At 34.6% G+C, this 13,204-nt stretch overlaps 1 protein-coding gene and 1 long non-coding RNA gene across 2 annotated transcripts in view; one reads left to right on the forward strand and one right to left on the reverse strand.

Annotated features, from left to right (window-relative positions):
- LOC127843720 (uncharacterized) overlaps positions 1 to 6,928 on the reverse strand; it is a 14,144-nt gene extending 7,216 nt beyond the window's left edge. The window contains exons 1-2 of the long non-coding RNA XR_008032300.1: positions 6,847 to 6,928; positions 5,261 to 5,752 (exon numbers count right to left, since the gene is read on the reverse strand). This is a non-coding gene — a long non-coding RNA (uncharacterized LOC127843720). The remainder of the gene's footprint in view (positions 1 to 5,260; positions 5,753 to 6,846) is intronic.
- The window catches only part of LOC127843709 (endonuclease/exonuclease/phosphatase family domain-containing protein 1-like), a 560,124-nt gene that overhangs the window by 432,603 nt on the left and 114,317 nt on the right, over positions 1 to 13,204 (forward strand). The gene's annotated exons all lie outside the window — the stretch shown is intronic.

Here is a 13,204-nt window from a genome sequence, read left to right on the forward strand (position 1 = left end):
GTAGTAGTAGTAGTAGTAGTAGTAGTAGTAGTAGTAGTAGTAGTAGTAGTAGTAGTAGTAGTAGTAGTAGTAGTAGTAGTAGTAGTAGTAGTAGTAGTAGTAGTAGTAGTAGTAGTAGTATTGTAGTAGTAGTAGTAGTAGTAGTAGCAGTATTGATATAGAAGTAGTAGTAGTAGCACTACTAGTTGTAGGTGTAGTTGTTGTTGTTGAAGTAGTAGTAGTAGTTGTTGTAGTAAAAGATGTAGTAGTAGCAGTAGTAGTAGTATTAGTAGTAATAGCAGTAGTAGTAGTAGTAATAGTAGTAGTAGTAGCTGTAGAAATAGCTTTAGTAGTAGTAGTACTAGTTGTTATTGTTGTTTTTGTTTTTGTAGAAATTGTTGTAGTTGTTGTTGTTTTAGTAATTGTAGTACTAGTAGTAGTAGCAGTATTAATAGTAGTAGTTACTGTTTTTCGGCGTAAGCTGTATTAAGCCAGCTTTTTACCCTGACTTGACCTTTGTAAGTGTCCAATAATACTCAAATAAAATTTCCAGCGGCTAGGCACGAATGAATACACTTCATTTATTCCATTGGCTGATTTGAGTATCACACCAGAACATTGGAAACATATCCGCGTTTTTGTAACACTGTTTTACTGCATGAAACAATTTTATCTCTATTGAAAAGGCTCAATAGATAAAACAGTTTTACAATCAATTTTCGACATAAATACAGTTTGCGCGTTCACCTTTTATTTTCAGAGAATTACCAGCGCAAAAGCGTTTATACTAAAGGCTATGTTGTCATATTTAGTACTTACTTGCATTGCATTTCAACTCGCGAGGTTTCGGGTCAATTCGCGGCCATTTGTGAAAGTCAGAGTTTATATACAGTTCATCACCGGAGTTCGCAGAAGGGGTTGCGATCATTGTGTTATACCGGTCTTACTGACAGTAACGTAGTGACTGTAATGCATTGCATTCCAATCCGCAAGGTATCAAGGTCAGTTTGCGGTCAGTTGCAGAAATCTTTATATAAACGCCGTCTCGTAAACTTTGTGCACTTGAGGTCTGTTTTGATATTATTGTGGTATGTCAATCATCGATTTTTAATATGGTTTCAACATTTGCATGATAAGGACCAATTTTGATAAAATTAATTAGAAATATTTATCCATTTAGACCAGTTTATTAAGCATGAGCACAATAATTCACTATACTATAATTATGCAATTAAATAAGATTCGAGTATTGCCGGCTGACCTATATGCACTCGTTTATTTTCATGTTTCTTGTGTTTTTCTATTCTGTAAATATAGATATCTGAGTAATAATATCACATAAAGCAAAATAAGCCACGAAACATGGCGCAGCACCCCGTAATTGATTTGCTTATGATGTAGCTAAGAACTGCGCAGAAAAAAGGCATCCGCTACTTTTTATCTCATAGAGATAACTTTTGATCGTTCATAAACATCGACCACAATCAACGCCGTATATCATTTTTTTTAAAGATATTTCTTGTTATACTTAAAGTAACATTACTACTCTAAATCAAAGACGATTTTGTATAATATTTCTTAAAATAAACTTAACCAATTAAAAATCAGTGTTTATTATGGCAATTTTCGAAATTTTAACGCCAGATGTGGTCTGGTCAAATAGATACAAATGTTCGTTGTTTTTCCACTTTAATTTTCCGCAACGATATCTAGTCAAACGTATTCGTAGGAATAGATATATTCGCAGGATATTCAAGTGGAATTATTTGTGGTCACAAATAAATAAAAACGAGCATTTTGTATCTACACAAATCTATGTTATCATACCACATCTAGCATTGAAATTATGGCTATAGCTAAATGGAACAATGATTGTTTAAGTGGGAACTTTATTTTACGAAATTTTCGTTGATTTTGAGCGTAATAGAGACTTAAATGACGTTCGAGCGTGATATTTTGTGTTGTCAGAGCGCAAACATTGGAATACAAACAAGTGCGGTCACCTTCATTTCCAAAAATAGCGTAAATATTTGGTAAGTAGGTCGGTCAACCTCTTAAAATAAAAAGGTATTCTTTAATTTATAAGGTGTTCGATTACATGCAGTCTTTCAATTCACTATGCAACATAACTTGAAACTTTATATTTAAAACACATTAAATCTGATATGATCAAATGTTGCAAAAAAGACCAAACACTCAGCATGAAATACCAACACAACTTTGGGGTCGGCAACAATGCATTACCCTTTAAACGTTGTTTGTGTTCATTCATCGTTATACACTATGAAAAATGTTTTTGACCATATTTCTAGAGTGTTAACACGCTTTGTGTATTTGACCTCGTCAAATGAGCATATAAAAATGGTTTTTAATTGATAAAACATCTACGTGACGTTTGTTAGCTGTTTTTATCATACTACAATAAAAGCTCTCATAGAATAGAATATTTGGCTAGCAATATACCAAATTACAGCAAGTTAAGTTTAAATGCATTTTAGTAACAAAGAAAAAAACAAATATTTGTTTGAATGTTGTGCAATATTTCAGTTTCTGATAATTTCATGATCTTTTACAAAAGAAAATTAACACAAACTTGTGTAACAAACACTAGCATGGACTATTGCTCCAATCTTGTAAGCGACCGCATTGATGGAGATCAATTTAATTTAATCACTTCATATTCTAATCATGATAAAAATATGGATACAGTGAGATTACATTTAAACTTACAGATGGGGCTTTCATTCACTTCATATCATTACATGAACAATCAAATCTTGTAAATCACATGACGTGCATAGAAAGGTTAAATGTTAGGACGTCCACAGGACGTTTGGGTTATCGACCTCATTTATCTTAAATGAGGTCAGATTGATTACATTTTATACTCATCTCAAACTAAGATAGTTACAATAGAGGAATGAATTTATTTAAGTTTCATACATCATCATCATCATCGTCATCATCATCATCATCATCATCATCATCATCATCATCATCATCATCATCATCATCATCATCATCATCATCATCATCATCATCATCATCATCATCATCATCATCATCATCATCATCATCATCATCATCATCATCATCATCATCATCATCATTATCATTATCATCAGCAGCAGCAGCAGCAGCAGCAGCAGCAGCATGAGCATCAGCATCATCATCATCATCATCATTATCATCATCACCACCAGCACCACACACCACCAGCACCATCATCATCATCATCATCATCATCATCATCATCATCGTCGTCGTCATCATCATCATCATCATCATCATCATCATCATCATCATCATCAACAACATCATCATCATCATCATCATCATCATCATCATCATCATCATCGCCAACACAACCACCAACACCACCATCATCATCATCACCACCACCACCACCACAATCATCATCATCATTATCATTATCATCACCACTACCACCATCACCATCACCATCATCATCATCATCGTAAGCAACCATTATCATCAACAAAAGCAACGTCAATATCACACTAGATTAGTATTTTTGCAATGGTTGTACTCATCCTCATAAAAATGCAACTTTAACCCGTGTTGTTAGTTTGCAATTAAGCCAACAATACACGCTAAACTAATGTGAGCTGTATATCCGAAATATTGTTTTTATAGATAAGCGTTACTTTTGTTGTACATATAAAGAATGATGTATTTTATGAATGTATTGGATTTAGAATAAACATATATGTTGGTTGTGCAATAAATATGGCTAAAACAATTGTTATAGGGGCCTTTTCACAGATTTTGGCATATTTTAAAGTTTATCATTAAATGCTTTATATTGAGAAATGTAAACATTGGATCTTAAAAGCTCTAGTAAAAAATCAAGAATAAAATTAAAAAAAGGAAAAAAAGTAGCCGGTACCAGGGCTCGAACCAGTGACCCCCGGAGTCCTGGAGTTAGTCTGAAGTAAAAACGCATTAGCCCTCTCGGCTATTCCGCCGAGCATACACAGTTTAAGTATTTAATACGTTATATAAGCAATCTTCGTAAATTTAAACGACAACAAGAGAACTCTCCAAATTATTCAATCGTTTCGCGTTGCAACGCTTTATAATTTTTAGGTTTTCAAATCGTCAAAAGATACATATAATGGCTATATTAGACTATGGAAAATGTTCAGTAATACCACGGAGTGTATATTGACAGGAGATGAATCGAGTATTTGACCCTTACTGTAGTAAATTCAATCTTATGCAAAAACTATTCATCCGATTTTATTGGTTTATACGTTATCTTGTTGTTTATTAATTCCTCTTTCAAAAACAATATAACTTTTAGTATATTCCCGTTGTTATTAATGGATTTATAGCGAGTTAAACACAAGAAATACACATTTTATGTTTTACCACCGCGCGTTTTAACGTGTTGTGGCTATCGATCTTTTACGATTAGCGTACAGCGAAGCGCCGAGGTTATACATTTTGATGTACCCACTCACGTCTTTTGTTAAATTATAATTTCATTTCTCGGCCGATTTTGACAAATTATATATCATTAGAAAGCTTACGTTACGTAGTAAACAGATATATCAATATATATTAAGTTTTTCTTCTGATTTCGACAGCCCGGCGAGTTATAACTTTAACTTTTGCAAATATCATACCGTTTGGGAGTTTTAGAATCTAGATTTACGGTTTACATGTTCGTACTTAATACCAATTTGTAGCGTTTATATTTGGAGTTCAGTTTTAAAAATTACAACTTGCTTAGGAGAATAGAATTCTGTATACGATAGAAAAAAAAATTGTTTAGGTCGGCTACACTTAAATTTAGCACATTGAAACTATATGTATAATTATTATTTCAAAATGTATTGGATTGATTGATTAATTGACTTGATTGATTGTGATAACTTCTTTAGTGAACAATTTTAACAAATTTTTTCTATGATCGATACGAAAATACAATGGTGGCCATGTACTAATGTAGTTAAACCCTACTTTACACGTGATTTGTTTTCCTTTTAGTGGAATCCAGGCATGGCTCTTTCAATAAATAATAAATACAGTGTGCGAAATATTTCTTGAATTCCTTGTAAATCCTTTATACAGACAGATGCCGAGTATGAAACAAAAACAAGAAGTATAAACGCTCGTTAACATAACATCTAAATTGAGGCAAACGCTCTATCTAGCAATATAAAAAGTTGTACATTCATGTATCTGATAATTTAACGGAATTCGCATGGTATTCGTTTGACAATAACACATGAATAACTGATTGTATACGTACCTCAGTATTGATCCGTTCTGTTACGCTTGTACCAGAAACGCCTCTTAGTCCGTTCACTGTCGTCTTTTTCACGTGACGTGCGAACTTTGACTCCAACAATTGTACCGCGTGAAATGATAACGTTAACAGTAACACGTTCACTAGGCCGATGTATTCGTGATATATCAAATATCTACGGGAGTCGCCGTAATCTTGATTTACGGTTACAATACAATAAATCATTTTGTAATCATCCATGGTCCCTAGGTAGTGCCTATTTCTAAATAGATCATTTTATCTTCTGTCTTAAAAGCAATTTAGCGATATCACCCATTCTTTTTGCCGGTATTTCCCTGATCCTTTGTGAGTCTGTTACATTTCGATATGTTATTGGGTACTTCATTGAAAGATGAACGTTTTGGGAGCGTTTATTGAAGTACGGGTTTTTTGTCGAAATCTCACTACCGAAATCCTGTTTTCCGATATTGCCTGCAATTGGTCGAATTCTTCTTTCTTAAATATTGTAAGAAGGTATATTGTTAGTGCAATAATCTGAAGAGGACAGAGTTATCATTATATCAGACTTACACAATTAGATCAATAGGAAAGGCAAGAACAATATTATTTTATTGGCATATGTATAACGGGACCTTATTTGAATCGGAATACGTGTAATCATACCTTATGTAATAAATCGTTTGCTGATCCAGAGTGGTCTATTAATAGTGCTCAATTTGTCGTTGTCGGCTTAGGTACTACTTGATAGTACCCCGGATTTTCTTAGGTTTATTACAATGTACCCCAAGAAAATAAAGGCAATGGTCGAAGTGTGGGGTACTATTTAGAATAGTGTGCAGTAAACGTAAAAGTTCGCGGGGTAGTTATAAAAAGTACGTGGGCCGATAACGACCATGTGAGCCTTAGTTGCAGCTTGGTGTACATGTTCACTTAAATCATAGAAACTTGAAATAGACTAAGAAACGCCTTTAAAATGGCGCAGATTTTGAAATACTTTCAGGGACGAAACTTTCCCCTTTTATTGGGTGTTTCGTTTGAAGGAAGTTTTTTTAGCAACAATCCGGTCCAGGCGGAAAATATCACACCTGCATTAAGCCCGGTTTTACCATAATAATAGAAGCATGATAGAAATACTACTTATACATAATGATGAAATACTTCTATAAATTTCACAGTTGTTTGCACTTTGGATCGCTGTAAACTAATATAGCCTAATTACAGGAAAACTGGGCTTATTGCATGTGCTAAAAGTAACGTCCCATATTATCCTATGCAGTTCAAACAGGTTTATCAAGGGCGACATTTGCCGCTTTAATGGAATGTTTCGTTCAAAGGAACTTTGTTCTTAGCAAAATCTAGTTTACGCAGAAAGTGTCGTCCCTGATTACCCAGTATGGACTGCACATACTGTTAAGGGGCGACACTTTATGCACATATATTAAACCCGGTTTTACCAGAACGCGGCTCAGTGGGAACTTACGGGCCGCCTAACTTAGTTCAAGTCACGTTCATTAACATGCTCGTTGTCGACACAACTTTTGGCGACACATAATAACCCCACCTTATGTACAATATAAAGTAAGCATTACCATATTTCTACATCGAAATTTTGTCGGCTTGTGAGAAAATCCAATTGATTAATAACCGCATGCTTTTAACATCTTGAGTTTTGAGTACATGACCCAACTATATCTGGTACATGGCAGAGTTGTAGTAACATAAGCAATTACAATATTCGCCTGCAAATCCACGTGATTTGCTATCGCATGCTTGTGCGATGTAAACATAAGTTCAAGATATATGTACTGGCACAAATATATCGGTTTCATGGCAGAGTAGTAGTTACGCAAGTAATTTAAGTGTGTGGTTTCTTAAAACCCACGTGATCACATGCTTTTATGACGTTAAACATAAGGTTAAGGTTATACGCACATGACCAAAATATATCAAATATATGACAGAGAATGAGCTACGTAAGTCATTTTAACGATCGTATTAAACGAAATGCTAAAACTTACATCGGGAAATATTGTACAATACTGTTTGACGTAAAAATAATAAGTCAACACAACGCGTGCACAAATGCACGCACACAGGTCTGTGAACGTACAAGACTGGTATCATTTCAAAGATGAACTGGTCCTCTTAAAAAGACATGGCAAGTGAGTTCCAAGAAAATTCAGAAACCGGCAACACGGGTTTGAAAGTGAAATGTTACCATACACCAAACCAGAATTAAAACGTCCAAAAAGTTGATATCATAAATAACAGAAAAGGGCGTTTCTATGGTTGATTATTGGATTTCATGCTAATAAGGGAGGTGGAACTCTTTAGAATCATCGTCGTCATCATCGTCGTCGATGTTGCCCCCACTCGTCGTGTTTGTCATACTGTTTTAGTAGTATTTCAATTATTATGGGAAAACCGGGCTTAATGCAGATGTGACACGTTCCGCCCGAACTGGATTTGTGCGAAGATAAACTTTCTTTAAACGTAAATTCCAATAAAAGCGGAAAGTTTCGTCCCTGAATTGTGTTAAGCCCCGTTTCCCATAGCGAGGCTGTTATAAGTATTGATAGATTTATCAAACAGACACAGAGTTGGACGATTAACATAGAAAAATCGAATATTGTTAAGATGTTCACATTATTTTACAATTACTGCATCATAATTATGTAATAAGACAATAATATAACGAAGTACATGAACTTATTTCCGGTAGTTAATAATATTTTACGAAGACGTGATGTTAGTTGAATGATGCATCTCTTTACATTTGCATGTATATATTAATGATTTATAACCCAGAATCTGTCTTATAATTGATTTGGAATTTGCCACCTGTTCATATGTGAAGTTGAATAATCTGATATTGATTATTAACTACATTATTCAAAATAAACAAACAAAAATACGCAACATTGATTTTACGTCCTGCACTTTTCAAAGGGCGATAATTTTGTTGAAATGAGAAAAACAAAATCCTCGTCTGTTTTGTCCGTTTTTAATCGTTAGACTATAGTAAGACCAGTATAACAAAATCACAGGAAACTCATTCCCTTTACAAATTACACAATATTACTCAAAAGTTAAAACAAAAAGAAATCCCTTAAAGGGAATAACGATATTGAAAGCTTTGAAAAGTATTTTAATATTGGCTTAAAGACTTGTCAACGCCGAATGCTGTCGTGAGGCTGTCCGGTTAGCAAAATAGCCGGTGCACGCGCTTTTCACGTAGGCGACCGGATCAATGCCCTCTTTCGGCGCCGGTGAGTAAATGTTGTATCCTGTAAACCTGTACCCCCCTTACAAACAAAAAACAATAACAACAAAACATACCAAAAGACCATATACATATTGACAAATCTTAGAATAAAAACTATAAACAGTCGGAACATGACGGTCAGAAGTCGCGGGTCCGACATTATAAGCTTAAAATTTAGCCTACGGCGTTGATGGACCTCACACACTTTGAAATACGCACACATGCCTTCGTAAGATGCTGTTAAAATTTGAACATTGAAGCAAAAACACACACACATATTTTGATTTTTGTTTCAAAATATCTGAGGAAAATATGTTTTAAAAGGTTGTCCTTGTTATAGTATAAGCACAATTACTATGAAAGTCGTTATCAAAGGAATGAACCGAAGTTCCCCTTTATGCATGGTAACTTTTTTCGGCGTTAGCTGTATACGCCAGCTTTTCACCTTAGCCTTACCTTTGTTAGCGTCCAATAGAATTCAAATAAAACTTCCCGCGGCCAAGTACAGATGAATACACTTCATTGACTGCATTGGCTGATTTGATAATACCACTAGAACATTGGAAACATGTCCTCGTCTTTGTAACACTGTTTTACTGCGTGTTCAGCATGAAACAGTTTTATCTCTAATAAAAAGGCTTAATAGATAGAATAGTTTTACACTCAATCACGACATCAATACAGTTTGTGCGTGCACCTTTTATTTTCAGAGGATTTTCAGCGCGAGAACGTTGTGAACTTAAAGGCCATGTTCTCATATTTATTAATAACTTCCATATTCCTGTCAACATGTTATATGTAAAAGAATAAAGAGCAGCGGAAGCGATGCCTCACTTTAATCCATTGCATTTCAACCCGCGAGGTATAAGGGGTCAGTTCGTGGTAAGTGTGTTTGAATGTCAGAGTTTATATACAGGTCAGACCTTATGTGCTGTTCGGAGTTCGCGGTCAGTAACACAATAGTTATATAATAAAGACGCTATAGCGTGAACTAGGTGAACTGGAATTTTCTTTACCACCAGAAAGATGTGAAATGAAGATATCCAGCGATATTATTTTATGCCATGTCAATAATAGATTCTTAATGTGTTTTCAACAATACCATGATAAATATTATTTTTAATTAATTAACAAGAATTATTCCATTATATTTACTAATGTATTATTGCAGCATATTGACTAATGTATTAAGTATGAGCGCGATGATTCTCGATACTGTTAATAATCGAATCAAATACACACAGCAAAGCCCGATAAACCACTCAAACAGGTTTGTTCGAAGAACGCGCGTATACATATTTAAAATATGTACGGAGACTTCGCGTGTGGCCGGTTGACTTTGGTTTTCTGTTTTGTATCTATAGGTTTATGACCAGCAATATGTAATAATGTAAAATAAGCCGCAAAAACTCTGTGTAACATCCCGTACTGCGTTTGATGCAGCTAAAAACTGCACAGAAAAAGATATTAGCTTTCCTTGATCTCATTCATTTAAATCTTTACCTTCCATAATCTCCAACCACAATCAACGCCGTATATCTTTTTTAAAGATATTTCTTGTTTATTTTGTTTCTTGTTTATGTTTTGGTTTTGTAGTTTTAGTAGTAATTGTATAAGTAACTGTGATGATAGTAGTAGTAGTGGTGTTGATGGTAGTGGTACTCTAATGGTATAAGTACTTAAATTAAGTACATGTAGTGGTATTTATTAATTAAAGTATATTTAAGACAAAGCTCTCTTATTTTAAAGGTAATGACATAACATTATGTTTCCTCGGAAGTGGTAACTAGGTAATGCTTAATTGAATACAAACAAAAAAGCAAAATTTATATACAAATGTATATTGAGTTTCCGACAATAACAATCAAAGCGCTGAATGCACTGAATTTGTTCGCTATTGCATAATCTTAGAAGCAACTCAGTTTTCAAACTTATGTTATAGCTTTTTATATCGCAAGTTTGTAATGAACACAACCTATTCAAATTTTAAAGGGTGTGTCTTAAAGCATAAGTCAAGATGTATGTGATTGTTTATCTTCATATTTATTTTATAGAGATAACTTAGACAAAATAACAACAATATGTCTTTTTTCACAATTGGTCGCTGCACTGGCAACCATCTTCAGAATTGCGGTTGCCATGCTAAATAATAACACGCCTATAATCATGTACATGTTTTGATATGTGTATCTAATACTTTATTATTTTTTTTTAATTATTGAGAAACAATTTTGCCCACATGACATACTTTTAATGCAGCATTAAGCCCCGTTTTCCATGAAAGCAGCCAATATGTACAGTTTTCAATGATAAACTTACCAATGTCATCGTACAAGCTGTTTTTAACACTAGGCAGGCCAATGTGTCCCATAAGCTCTTAAACTTATTGTTTACATCATTACAGGCTGTCGTCTGCTTACATTTATCGTCTGCTAAATTTGACTGGAGTTATCCACGCAGGAAGTCATAGGTTTAAATAATACAAAGTAGCTAAGGCATACTGATTTGCAAAATTGCGTCTGCATAGCTCACAAATAAAAAGTGGACATATGTGATCCCGGAAGAAGATAATTAACAATTACGGAAACAAAATATGAGAAACACAAAAACTGGAAAGCGGAAGTGGAAAGCCTAGTACATATGTAAATGGTTAATTCTTAGAAGGAAGTTTTGCAGATTGAAACATTTATAATGGTACGCAAGTGCTTTGAACCTTATTTGTTTTGAGGTGCAGCGTCATTATAAACCATTGCAAAAGCACGTGTTTACAATTAAATGACATTAATAAGGTTGTATATGCCCCGTCTTTGCATCGCTTTTCAGCGTTTTGACTGAACGAGCATGCGTAAAGATAGATCGCTAAAGAAAACGCTAACGATGAATAACATATTACAATTAAACAGCAGCGTTTTTAGTCGGATAAAAATGAATGCAAATCGCTAAACATCGTTGAAAGCCGTTAAAGCAAAAACGAAAATCAGTTTTTGTTTGCGGCACACAGACGGTTACCCTATAGTATCTTTCACGTCAGGATTCACATGATTATTGTCCTAAATTAAAAATTAAAATTCCGTGCGCGGATCATATCTCCCTCAGTATTGAAAGTATTCAAATAAAACTTAGAGACTCACACAAAGTAAGGTGTGCAGAACATTGAAAGTAGACAATGCAAGTCAGTGCAGGGTACATGGCTATCAACTCTTCAATCTGTATTATTAGAGTTATTGTACTTTGTTAATTGATCGTAAGGTCCGTTTCTAACGTGCAACATAACTCGGCAAGGACTGTATTTTCTGACATTCCTAGTACAAGATTGCGAGTCAATTTGTTACATAGTGTTTAACTTTTGCGCATATGTGGGCATATTTATCAAGTTGAAGAATTAATTATATGTTTTATTATTATGTTTGATATATTGGAGAATATACCGATTAAAATTGAATGCAATCTTTGAAACGTTCCAGTAATGATCAGAAACACTACGATGCCTTCATAGAACATATTCAAAACTGATATACTCGTTATATAGTATTCTGGAATAGATTTTGGTCTATATAACAATTTTGCAAACAACAACATTCGGGGTAACCATTGACATCATTTACATCAAATCAGGGATTTCAATAGTTTGTAAAAACCAGGAGTCAATGACCCCTGGACTGAAATTTTGAGGAGTCAAATTGAAAAATGGTGGGGTCAATTTTGAAGCGAGTTAATTGTGTTTTTGTCTGTATTATTCAATTTTTTTAGATAAAAATATGCTCTTAGATTAACACAATATCTTATCAAGAGCACCGCCTTGCGGGTGAAGACCGCTCATCTATTTTCTTTTTAAAGGTGAAGGGACTCTCATTTTCAATCACAAAGGAGGGAGGGGTGGAGTGAAGAGGGGTGTATAGTGTGGGGGTGTGGACATTTATTACATTATTTTCCAAAAATGCGAAAAAAATGAAAAAAAAAAAATCGGGGGGGGGGGGGTGGGGGTGATTCTTGGGTGCGATGGTTGGACGGTATTTCAAACATAAAGTAATAAAAACAAATATTTGTGATTTTTAACCGTTTAAAAAAAATGAAATTTTGGGGGGGGGGCGTGGGGGAGTGTATAGTGTGAGGGTGTGGTGGTCCTTTGTGAGATGATCTTAAAAAAAAAAATTAGGGGGGGATTCGGGTTGGGGGAGGGGGGTGGGTTGGGATTCTTGGGTGCGATGGTTGGACGATATTTCAAACATAAAATAATAAAAATAAATATTTGTGTTTTTTAACCGTTTCAAAAAAAAAATTGGGGGGGGGGTGGGGTGGGGGGGGGGTGTGGTGGTCATTTGTGAGATGATCTTTAAAAAAAACAAAAAAACAAAAATAGGGGGGGGATTCGGGGGGGGAGGGGGGGAGGGCACGGGGGATGGTTTGGGTGGAGTCTATTGTGGTATGTCAGGTAAGAGTAGTTTTGTCAAAGTAACAATACAATCTAATCATAAATAAAGAAGTTATGGCAATTTTAGCAAAATTTAATAATTTGACCTTGAGAGTCAAGGTCATTCAAAGGTCAAGGTAAAATTCAACTTGCCAGGTACAGTAACCTCGTGATAGCATGAAAGTATTTGAAGTTTGAAAGCAATAGCCTTGATACTTAAGAAGTAAAGTGGATCGAAACACAAAATTTAACCATATATTAAAAGTTACTA

Source organism: Dreissena polymorpha, chromosome 9 (assembly GCF_020536995.1).
Source record: "Dreissena polymorpha isolate Duluth1 chromosome 9, UMN_Dpol_1.0, whole genome shotgun sequence".
Lineage (NCBI taxonomy): Eukaryota > Metazoa > Mollusca > Bivalvia > Myida > Dreissenidae > Dreissena > Dreissena polymorpha.